At 45.6% G+C, this 10522-nt stretch overlaps 1 long non-coding RNA gene across 2 annotated transcripts; it reads right to left on the bottom strand.

Annotated features, from left to right (window-relative positions):
- Positions 1 to 524: 524 nt before the first annotated feature.
- Positions 525 to 10522, bottom strand: LOC139080424 (uncharacterized). 2 transcript variants are annotated; one of them, XR_011534932.1, is made up of 4 exons: positions 10441 to 10522; positions 2410 to 3100; positions 2206 to 2296; positions 525 to 937 (listed from the first exon to the last, which is right to left on the bottom strand). It is a non-coding gene; the product is annotated as an uncharacterized lncRNA (long non-coding RNA). The 2 variants fall into 2 exon arrangements; XR_011534931.1 differs by lacking the exons at positions 2410 to 3100; positions 10441 to 10522 and having other exon boundaries at positions 2206 to 2304.

A 10522-nucleotide genomic window follows, 5' to 3' on the forward strand; every position in this document is an offset into this window, starting at 1 on the left:
TGGCCGGCTGTCACTTCCTGCCCCTCCTTTGCTCGCTTCCTGGGGAGGGGCCCTGGCACCCTGTCCTGGGGCCTCCAGCTCTGCATTCTCAGCTGTCACCCTCAACCAGCACCTCCCTCCCACTCCCGCAGGTGATAGCCCTGGCAGCATCCTCCCACGGTGCTGGCAGCCACGGGCCGCTCAATCAGATGAACAAATGACCCGATTCAGCACCATGACACACTTGGCAAGGGGCAACTGGCACGTTTTTCGCTATGTGTGAAAATATTGTCAGGGCTACAAATATTTTTCGAGTGGAGACAAGTTGCAGAAGTGACATGCAAACGACAGCAGAGAATGTCTTGTGAAGCATCTTCTGAAAACCAGCTCTTTCTTCTTATTGTGTCCGCATGGGGCTCTTAAAAATATATGATTATTGATATTACTGTTGAACTCAGCTGAGAAGTAGCCAGGAAATGGTCCCACCCCAGCTACTCTGCAGAAAGAGACCAAGACATGGAAACAGGAATGAAAACACCAACTCATAGGGGAGAATTCCCTTTAATTTTGGAAGGGGTGGGGGTACAGGAGAAATGACTCAGATCTGAATTATTATCCCCCAAACCACGGCTTTCAGGAGATGTGTTTACAATCCTTCACTGGATGGTAACAGAACAGATCCACTCTGATCTACAGGGCGCTGCCTCCCCAGCTCACGCAGATGCTCCACGTGACATGTCCCAGTGCCACGTGCAAGGACATAATTACCTTCTGTGCCGGTCGGTCCTTGGAAACTCAGTTGATGCCGAGAGTGGAGCACCACCAGACAGCCATATGGCGCTCTCTCCCACGGTGCTATTTTTATTCAGAAATTGCTGTGCAGGCCCTGAAGGTTGGCTGCTGGATTTCCAAATCTGCCCAGGAGGCCTCCGTGCCGGTGGAGCGTCTTAGGAGCTGCCTTTGGATACAGGGAAAAATGACTCATAATTGAACCAAAGAGATCCTTTTAATGAACTTGCCCCAGGGGATATCAAGCTCTTTTTATGAACAAATTTAATCAATCTTAATGAATTTCTTCATACAAAACGATGTGGATGCTCCCAAAAGGAGCGAGGGAGTGAACCAGTGTTGACTGAATGGGAGGAAGCACAGGGAAACACTTGTTGGGACCACGGGCACAGAATGAGAAGGGGGAGTCTCCTAGACGGATTTTAAGTAGTAAGAGGAGGTATGTAAATACAGCACACATAACCTCTAAAGGAATTTTCAGCAAAAAAAAAAAAAGATTCTACGTACAAATTATTTATGGTACTTTTCTACAAGGACTCTTAAAGCTTGTTTCACACTCTGGGTTTTTTTTTTTTTAAGATTGGCACCTGAGCTAACAACTGTTGCCAATCTTTTTCCCCCCTTCTTCTTTCCCTGCAAAGCCCCTCAGTACATAGTTGTATATTCCAGTTGTGGGTCCTTCTGGTTGTGGCACGTGGGATATCGCCTCAGCATGGCCTGATGAGCTGTGCCATGTCCACACCCAGGATCCGAACCGGCAAAAACCTGGGCCACTGAAGCGGAGTACTTGAACTTAACCACTCAGCCATGGGGCGGCCCCTCAAACTCTGTTTTTTAGAGAAAAGAATGCCTTCCCTTTAAGACTCTAGCAAATGTCCACTCTGTGGTGTAGCTTTTTCCAGCCCCCCGACCCCGGTCTTCAAATACCTGGGCTCCCTCAGCCCTGAGCCCCCAGCTCTGCAGTGCCCCCCCCAATAAACATCCCTTAATTATGCAATTTTAGTGGGGTCCCTTTATCCATGGATGGATAAGACATGAGCAGGACTCATCACGACAGATCAGAGCCACGGGCGTGCGGGCAGTGGGGTGGGGAGAGCTCAGGGACAGCGACGGCTCTCCATGGTATGACTGGGACACAGAACAAAACTGGGTATGGGAAGAGCCGTGAAGACATGGATACAGCAAGATACAGGTGAGGACCCTGTGTGCCCTACTGAGAAGTGGGGGCTCATCCGAAAAGCTAGGGGCAGATTACAGGGCGGACAGGGGAGCCGGGGATCCAGGAAACCATCTTTGGAATCAACTGGAGATAGACTGTCTGTGAATTCCACTTTCCTCCATCTCCCACCTTATAAAACTGGGACACGAGTTGACCCTGCTGCTCATGAAGCAGCCACCAACCTTGATGGAAAAATGGTTTAATGAATGTCGACTGACCTGTTCTCAGCCCATGCAGAACAAGATGTTTGTGACGCCTTGTTCTGGTTTTTCAGGGCAGGACATGCCACCCCCCGACAAAAAGAAGGCTCTAGAAAATAGTGACACATGATTTGTTGAATATCAGAACACTGCAAAATGAAAGCTAGTTCTATACAAAATGATTATTTAGTTAATCTTCAGTACATGTGGTAAATCTCTTACTTAATACAGAACAAGCGATAATCTTTGTTAAAAAACACAGCAGTTTCTCTCTCCCTCATTAAATAAACGTCGGATCAGTTTTAAAGAAAATAGGTTTGAGGGTTGCCAGATCACCAGCTCACGTGGGGCGTTCGTAGGTCACGTGCCAGTCCTGTTGATAATGGGAACTCACTGGAATGTTGTAAGAAATGAATGGACAAGATCTAATTTTCAGTTTAGGAAGATGGTTGGCTCCTTAGGAGAACGGTTGGTTTGGATGGGCTGGTGAGGACACGAGACTGGAGGTGGTTGGAGGCTGTTGTCTTTATCCCAGTGACGGCAAGACGCTAGGGGTAAGAGTGAGACGGCGACACGGCATGAGCAAGGACACCAGGGAGGTCAGGCTGGGAGAGTCGGTGAGCGACCCGCTGTGGAGGGAAGACACTTGACAGCCCCGGGATCACCCCACGTTCTGGTCTGAGTACCTGGGGAATGTCAGTGCCGACCCCCAGGAGAGGCCAAAGGAGTGCTTGGAAAACTCAAATGTCTGGGCGAAAACAGGAAGGTGGGCTATTTTCTGCTTTGTATTGAGATAGGCCAACTACAGGCAGTCAGGTCCCTCGGCGACATGTGGCTATTTATATGCTGTTGCTGCCTTCCCATCGTTTCATAAGGAGAAGAGATGGAAGCTGCTGGCATCCCGGAGTGTACACTGTCCCATGAAAAAAGAAAAACACAACCGAATTTAGGACTCCTTGAATAATAGGATCAAAGACGGAAAGCTGCATGGACCACAGTGGAATAAGAACAATGGAGCACAGACGGAAAACAGGAAGAATCTGGGGGAGGCATCAGGACCATAGGTGACGCAGGTGTGCCGTCTGTTGACGAGACAGCACAGTCAGCTTTGTTGAGGAGAATGACAAATCCCCAAAGCCCCGAACACAATACGCAGCTGCAGGACTGGAGACAGACAAAGGGTTTTCTGCTATTCTCATTATTCTGGAATATAAAAAACTCGACAGGAGCTCCGGGCAGAGGATGTGCAATTCTTCCTACTGGCAACGTGGGATAATTTTTCTCTAGGATTTTTATTTCTGTATCTTATACAATATACAGCTTGGCGGGTGCGGGGGGCATGGGGGGAAGCAAAAGGATTTAGGTTATTGCTTTTAAGTTGATTCGTTTCCTTGGGAAGAGAGACTACTTTTAAAAAATCTTTTGTGTGTGTGGTAAAAACACATAAAATTTATCATTTCAACCATTTTAAGAGTACCGTGCCAGTAGTGTCAACCAAACGCACAGAACTTTTTCATCTCGCAAAACCTAAACTCTGAATCCATTAAACACTAACTCCCCATCTCTCGTCCCCCAGGCCCTGGTAACCACCGTTCTGCTTTCTATTTCCATGAATTTGGACTTCTTTAGAGGCCTCATGTGAGTGGGATCATGCTGTATTTGTCTTTTTGTGACCGACTTATTGCACTAGGTGTAACGTTTCAATATTTACTCACGTTGTAGAATGGGTCAGAATTTCATTCCTTTTCAAGGCTGAATAATATTCCATGGTGTGTGTGTGTGTGTGTGTGTATATATATATATATATACACATATGTGGTGTGTAGATATATATACATTTCCTCATAATGTTAACATTTCATACAACTATGGTCCATTTACCAAAAGTAAGAAATTGACACTTATACAATCCCCTAAACTACAGACTTTAGGACTTCGTTGTTTTCCAGTCACGTCCTTTTGATGTTCCAGAGACCTGCCCAGGTACCACATGGCACTCAGTCCTCGTGTCTCCTTCCATCTGTGACATTTCTCATCAGACCTCCCTAGTCTGGGATGACCTTGACAGTTTGGGGGAGTACTGGTCAGGGGTTCTGTAGACTGTCCCTCCGTTCGGGTTTGTCTGCTGTTTCCTCACTAGACTGAGGTGATGGTTTGGGGAAGAACCCCACAGAGGTGCAGAGCCCTCCTTTCACGCTGTAGTTTTCGGGTCCAGGATCTCCGCTCAGCTCGTGGCTGGTGGTGCTGACTCCACCTGTGCTGAAGGTGGTGTGGACCAGTCTCTCCGCTGCGGAGTTACCGTCCCCTCCATGCTTTATTCACTCAAAGGACCACGCACTCAGGGAGTGATGGGGTTCCACCTCCCGCAGGAGGAACACCAAGAATTTGGGGACATAGGTCAAAACCACCACAGTATTGGGTAGATATCTGTGGGAGATGCCTGAGGCCACACAGGTACCCTCTTCTCTTTCTCCTTGAAGTTTTGCCCTGGGATTTTGGCATCATTAGCATATCCTCCTTGAAGCAGTTATGACTGCAGTGTCTAACGGTGACTGTTGTGCTCTCGTTCCTTCCACATTTGCTCTTCGGAATTAATTCTTCTGTAAGAATATTTGAATATTTGTCTCTTTTCTCCATTTATTTATTTATTCAGTCATTTATTTATATGTTTAAAAAACATATTTTGACTTTTTCATACTAAGCTGAAACACACGCACACTTGAGTTACAAACTAGAACGTGTTACACACCAAAGTTTGCACATCGGAGGATACCCAGCGGGTTTACGCTGCCATGCTGCCATATTAACCTATCTTTGGTTGAACCACAGACTAGAGTAAGTCTTTTCTTTCTGCTTCTATTTCTGGTTTTGAACTCTTTAAGTCAGACGTTGGTTAGGAAGTTTACAGCTTCTCTCTGGTGTGTGTCTATGTGCGTGCACGTGTGTTAACTTAAGATGAGCATGACCACCGTACAAGAGACTCAGTACGTGAGGAACTCTAAGCAAATATCAGAAGCTTGAGCATATAAAATGGCTTATTCTAGAAAGAAGGGAAAAAGGAAGGAAGGACGGGGGAAAAGCAGAAGGAAGGAGGGAAGGAGGGAAGGAGGGAGGGACAGAGGAAAAACCAGCTTTCTGTCTTATCTGTGCTTTACTTCTTGGGATCCCGAGTGAGAGCTCACGTGAGGAGAGGGTCCAGAGCAAAAACACACTGGAGCATCATGGTACTATTCCACCTGGTCTCCCCAGGGGAACACTAATTTTCTTATTTTTGCATCTCCTTGTTCAGAGGCCAATATTTTCTTCTACTTTCATTACTTTCCAGAATGTTCTCTTCAAAATAGTCCTTTCTCTAAGTTTTCTGACTACCTATTGTTATGCTTGGACCAATCAATTTCCAAGCTTTGCAAACCTCTTTGGTTTGCCAACTGGAACATTTCTGAGGAAAATAATTCAGATTACCTTTTAGCAGAGCACATTTGCTTTAAATGAGCAGTCTTTGTGGGTGTGCCTGGCACTCTGCCTCTGTTCTGCCGAAGAGATAGTCAGTGTGTTAAAGAGTATTTTCCATAAGCACTAAGACTTGGTAAATAACCTAGACAATTCTTAACAATTTACAAGAGTCTAAGTTCAGGCATAAATTGTTCTGGAAAATGCAAAATGTAAAAATTATCCAAACAAATTTTATTTCTATATAACTTATTGGAAAATGTGTTTTCCACATTTTTTGGCATGGACTTTTCAGAAGATGAAAAAATTACTAAAAATGAATCTATAGTAAATTATATAGGAATCAATTTGACATTCAGTAGTTACTTAATTTCCATAAAGCCAGAATGATTTAAAAAAGATTAAAGTTAATGAATTATTTATGGATTCTCAATACGATTTGAATATTTCTTTTGACTTGACTTCTTAAGATGGGGCTTCATGTTTTCTTTGTTTGTAAGAGAGAAAACTAACACTGTTCTGAGAACAGTTTGAATATTTTCATCATTTAAAGATTCTCTGATAAAAATGAAATTCAAAAGGACTTTTGAATCTGAAATTTAAAAGGCATAATCCCAGCAATTAGAGAATTAAAAACTCACTGTAGACAGTGGATTTTCATTAGCTATCAAAACCTGCTCCATTTTTTTTTTACATTTAAACTCAACAAATTAGACACTCACATTAGGAAAAAGTCCTGCTTAACCGCTTTAGACAAAAACCTCACTCTTTGAAAATACAAAGAGAAGGGTCAACTTTAAGCCCCACCACTTTATAACTTTGTGCTTGGGGTAAATACATCAATGATTTGAGTCTGTGTTTCCTAATCCATAAAACAGAGCTTAGAAACCATCCCACAGAGGTACTGTGAGGATTAAAATCTACAACATATGTATGAATATATACTCAACAATATTTAAATCTCTGCCACTAGTAGCCTTGGAATAATATTTCACACCTTTTAATTGGATTTATTTTTATCTTTTATTTAGGCAACAGTTATTTTTACGTCATTGCTTATGAACAAAGTTGTCTCATTAAACACAGATACAGATGCATTCGTTTGTTCATTCCTTCATTCAACAAATATTTATTGGGCATCCACAATGTTTCAGGCACTGTTCTAAATGTGTAAACACACCAGCGAACAGAAGAGAGAAAAATCCCTTATTTCCTGGAGCTTACATGCTAATGGAGGAGACAGTCAATAAATAATAAATATGACAAAAAGAAGCATCTCATAAAGTAAAAGGTGCTAAGTGGTGGGGAAGAAAAGACTAGATGGGCCCCAGCCTGCTGCTGATCCTCTCTCCTGACGACCTGCACAGCAGACTTCAAGCCCCAGCATCAGAGGCACAGACGCAGCCCCACCCTGGGGAAACCATTTCCCTGGAACAAATCCCGACTAGTTCTGCTTTTCTGGTTAAACCTTGACTAATGCACTCTCTAGCCTCCAGAGATACTAAAAGCTTTGTGACTTGGTCCTTGCTATGGACTGAGTGTTTGTGTCCCTGCAAATTCATATGTTGAAACCTACCCCCCACATGATGGTACTAGGAGGGGGGCCTTGGGAGGTGATCAGGTCATGAGGGCGGAGCCTCATGAATGGCATTAGTGTTCTTATAAAAGGTTCACCCCGCAGAGCTCCCTCACCCATCGCTGCGCATGAGGACACAGAGAGAAGATGGCATCTACGAACCAGGAAGCAGGTCCACCAGACGCGGAATCTGCCGACACCTTGATCTTGGACCCCCAGCCTCCAGAACTGTAAGAGATAAATGTCTGGTTTATAAGCCGCCCAGTCTGGGATGTTCTGTTAGAGTAGCCGGAACTGACTAAGATGCTTCTTGACCCAAAGATAATCAAAATCTAAATGGGAGGAGCTTGCAATCACTGCGTGTGATTTGTTTTCTCAAATACATTGCATGTTCCTTGAAGACAAGGGCGAGGTCTTCTGTATGAATCGGAATCGCTTACTAAGGCTCCTCAGGACCCCAGTGAGCTGGGGATTGAAGCCGTAAGCACTCGTGAGCCGAAGTGCTTCTTCCCAGGTATCGACTAGCAATTCACAACCACCTTCAGGAGGGAAGGCTTCATGCAAAGGTCTGATGAAGGATGAACACCACGAGATCATGGCAGGTGGAAGGGGCCATTTCTGCGGCAGCTTCTTCAGACAGCTTCACGCTAATAATTGTAAGCTTTGTGTCTGCATAGGGCTTAACCTGAGCAGCTGGGGGAGACGCCAGTTAAGCTGCTTTAAGTTTCCCCTGCAATCAGCATGAGCTGTGTTCCAGGAGGAAAGCCTAGAGAAGGAGCAGAGCGCTTGTTCAGAAAGGCTTGGTGCCCTTTCTCTGCTCCCTCCTCAGACGGTAAAAGCAGCCTCCCAGTGCCCCGTCTCCAGGAAGCCGAGTTGCAAGGACTCCATTCAGTGCCTCCGTTCATTGTCCAAAAGTAGAACAGCCCCATCTCAGAGATTCGTTTCCAGAGTCTGCCTCTTCCTTTCTGGAGGCATAAATTGGGTTCTTTTCAGGCATGGTAAGAGGTGCGTAATTGCATAATCCATTCCCTGCAGACTTTTCTACCGTTAACAGCTCTGGCCTTGCTGAAAGCAAACGCCAATTTTACCATGATTGAGCTAATACGGTGTTTTGTGCAAACACGACCCATTTATCAGAGAGGATCAAAGTCATTATATCTAATACACTTTCACAACAACCTGCAAAGTAGGTGGGTGGCGAGCATCATTATTCATCACAGATGGAAAAGGCAAATCAAGGTGCAGATGAGAATAGCACGAGTTATTCTGACTCCTAGCTCGTTTTCCACATTTCTCTCCTGATCGCTCTCTCCCCTCCCTCTTCCCGCCTTGCTCTGTATGAATACAGCAGAGATGGTGCAACGAATGAGCATGTACCTCTACGAGCAACTCCAGGGGACATGGCGTGCTCACCAGAAGTACAACCTAAGCATCACGGGTTCCCTCCTCCTTCTCGGAGTCCCTATGGTATTATGAAACTCTGGGTTGTTTGTTAAAACTCTGCAAATGATGATCTTGGAGAAGCCACTGCTTGTTTGGTCACTGTATTAGTCAGCCAGGGCCGACATAACAAATGACACAGACTGGGTGCCTTAAACAACAGACTTTTCTCCGTTCTGGAGACGGGGAGTCCAAGATCAAAGTGTTGTCAGGGCTGGTTTCTGATGAAGGCTTTCTTCTTGGCTTTCAGACAGCGCCTTCTCCCTGTGTGTTCACGTCGGGGAGGGAAAGAGAGCAAGCGCTGTGGTTTCTTTTCTTCTGATAAGGGCACTAATCCCGTCCTGAGGATCCCACCCTCCTGACCTCATTAACTCTAATCACCTCCCAAAAGCCACACTCCAAACACCATCACAATGGGAGCCAGGGCTTCCACATTTCCATTTTGAGAGAAATACAATTCAGTCTATAGCACTCATCTAGTTCCTTTAGGAAGAAACATGAAGTTGGGTCCATTTCATTTCATGTTTTCGCTTCTAGAAGTCATTCCTCTGCCCATCTAGCAATGTGGCTCACAGCTCAACCCACTTCTCCATCACCACTGCATACCTACTGCCCATGCCTCCTCCTCATTCGTAGAAGGCATAGGCTTCTGTTTCGTAGTCATGTTCCCACTCCAAGTTCAGCTGCAATCATGAGTGACCTGGATTTCCATGTGATAACTCATCTAAAAGTTTAACTTCCTTTCTTAATCTCTTCACCTGCTCCTGCAGGTGACTGCATTCATCCACTCCCACACTATGTGATGGACTCAGATACACCTGCGGAAATGCTGTGCTCTGGACCCACTACCTGTCCTTCCAGCTTCTGTGATGACTACAGAGCTATTTTTCATCCTTTTTGGGGGTGTCAGTACACCTTCCACTCCATCCCTTGCCTTAGTCCCCTTTATCTTTTCTTCCCTCCTATATAAGCAGGAATGTGGCATTGCCACGAGAACACACTCTTGGTAACATCATAAATTCTCATGGCCCATTGTCCTTTCAACACATCCACTTGAAATACCCACTCTTGAACAAACCACCTAGCCGCTTTGTTCTGCCTAGGCACACAGGCTGCTTGGAACCGCTGGAGAAATCAGCCAACCCAGACAGATCGGCAGCACCATCAGCATGTGGTTGCCAGCCTCAGGGGAGCTCTCTTCACTCATTCCCATCACCTCTTCTACGTCACTGAGAAAATATAAGCTATTATATGACTTTCCCTTAACTTCTGTCCCCCTCACCATAAGCCAGTCCTTGTACCCAGAATTACTCTATTCCATTCTCCTATCCATCACAGAAACCATTATAAAACATCTAAGTCTGTGCTTGCTCCACCCTAGCTCTCTGCCATTTACCCCTCTTCCTGTTACGTATGGAAAATGAAAACGGACAGGTGAAAAGTCAGCAACCGCCGAACATGAAATCCCAGTACACCGCCACACGCACCTTTGCCTCTTTTCCCGTCTCTTGTCTTCTTCCTGTACATTCAACTTCTTCTTCATTGCCTCCTTCCCATCAGTACTTAAATATGCTCTACTGCTCCCACTTGACAATCAGTGAACACACGGCCCTCCCAGCCCCGTGCCCTCCGCAGCCACTGCCCCCCTCCACATCTCCAGCCCACGTCCAAGCAGATTCAGAGCACCCGGTGTACTTGCTCCTCCATTTTCTCGTCATCCACTCATGTCTCCACACTTTGCAGCCAGCCACCCACTGCCCTGACCACGGTGTGTGAATAACTCTCACCTAAGCCAACGCCGAAGACTTCAGGTCGCTCCACCATCACTCTGCCTCCAACTTCCAGCACTGGGCTCCTGTGAGCAAGTGT

Source organism: Equus przewalskii, chromosome 30, assembly GCF_037783145.1.
Source record: "Equus przewalskii isolate Varuska chromosome 30, EquPr2, whole genome shotgun sequence".
NCBI classification, from domain to species: domain Eukaryota; kingdom Metazoa; phylum Chordata; class Mammalia; order Perissodactyla; family Equidae; genus Equus; species Equus przewalskii.